The sequence below is a fragment of the Octopus bimaculoides genome, chromosome 2 (assembly GCF_001194135.2).
Source record: "Octopus bimaculoides isolate UCB-OBI-ISO-001 chromosome 2, ASM119413v2, whole genome shotgun sequence".
NCBI lineage: Eukaryota > Metazoa > Mollusca > Cephalopoda > Octopoda > Octopodidae > Octopus > Octopus bimaculoides.
In genome coordinates this window covers 57,737,427-57,737,656 of record NC_068982.1, presented here as the reverse complement: position 1 = coordinate 57,737,656, position 230 = coordinate 57,737,427, and the positions used below count along the sequence as shown (strand labels likewise).

General features: G+C 37.0%; 1 protein-coding gene across 1 annotated transcript in view; it reads right to left on the bottom strand.

Annotated features, from left to right (window-relative positions):
• Positions 1-230, bottom strand: part of LOC106875879 (TATA box-binding protein-associated factor RNA polymerase I subunit C) — a 17,042-nt gene that overhangs the window by 13,548 nt on the left and 3,264 nt on the right. The window lies entirely within an intron of this gene.

Here is a 230-nt window from a genome sequence, read left to right as displayed (position 1 = left end):
TATTTATCAGCTCCAAAAGGACAAAAAGTAAAGTCAACCTCAGGGGCATTTGAACTCAGAATATAGAGACAGAAGAAATGCCACTAAGCATTTTGCTAGGTGTGCTAACAATTCGGCCAACACACCAACTTTGTTTTTTTTTAAATATTGCAATTCAGTTTGCTTCATCCAAAGTTAACAACTTCATCATCATCATCATCATCGTTTAAGGTCCGCTTTCCATGCTAGCA